This window comes from Physeter macrocephalus, chromosome 19 (genome assembly GCF_002837175.3).
Source record: "Physeter macrocephalus isolate SW-GA chromosome 19, ASM283717v5, whole genome shotgun sequence".
In the NCBI taxonomy this organism is placed as follows: domain Eukaryota; kingdom Metazoa; phylum Chordata; class Mammalia; order Artiodactyla; family Physeteridae; genus Physeter; species Physeter macrocephalus.
The window spans coordinates 69,897,375-69,898,231 of NC_041232.1; positions in this window are offsets into that span (position 1 = coordinate 69,897,375).

Genomic DNA, 857 nt, shown 5'->3' on the forward strand with positions numbered 1-857 from the left:
ACAGAACTAGAACAAAAAATTTCACAATTTGTATGGAAACACAAAAGACCCCGAATAGCCAAAGCATTCTTGAGACTGAAAAATGGAGCTGGAGGAATCAGGCTCCCTGACTTCAGACTGTACTACAAAGCTACAGTAATTCAAGACAGTATGTTGCTGGCACAAAAACAGAAATATAGATCAACGGACAGGAGAGGAAGCCCAGAGATAAACCCACACACATATGGTCACCTTATCTTTGATAAAGGAGGCAAGAATATACAGTGGAGAAAAGACAGCCTCTTCAATAAGTGGTGCTGGGAAAACTGGACAGGTACATGTAAAAGTATGAAATTAGAACACTCCCTAACACCATACACAAAAATAAACTCAAAATGGGTTAAAGACCTAAATGTAAGGCCAGACACTATCAAACTCTTAGAGGAAAACATAGGCAGAACACTCTATGATACAGCCACTATGGGGAACAGTATGGAGGTTCCTTAAAAAACTACAAATAGAACTACCATACGACCCCACAGTCCCACTACTGGGCATATACCCTGAGAAAACCATAATTCAAAAAGAGACATGTACCACAGTGTTCATTGCAGCTCTATTTACAATAGCCAGGACATGGAAGGAAGCTAAGTGTCCATCGACAGATGAACGGATAACGAAGATGTGGCACATATATACAATGGAATATTACTCAGACATAAAAAGAAACGAAATTGAGGTATTTGTAGTGAGGTGGATGGACCTAGAGTCTGTCATACAGAGTGAAGTAAGTCAGAAAGAGAAAAACAAATACCGTATGCTAACACATATATATGGAATCTAAGAAAAAAAAAGTCATGAAGAACATAGGGGTAAGA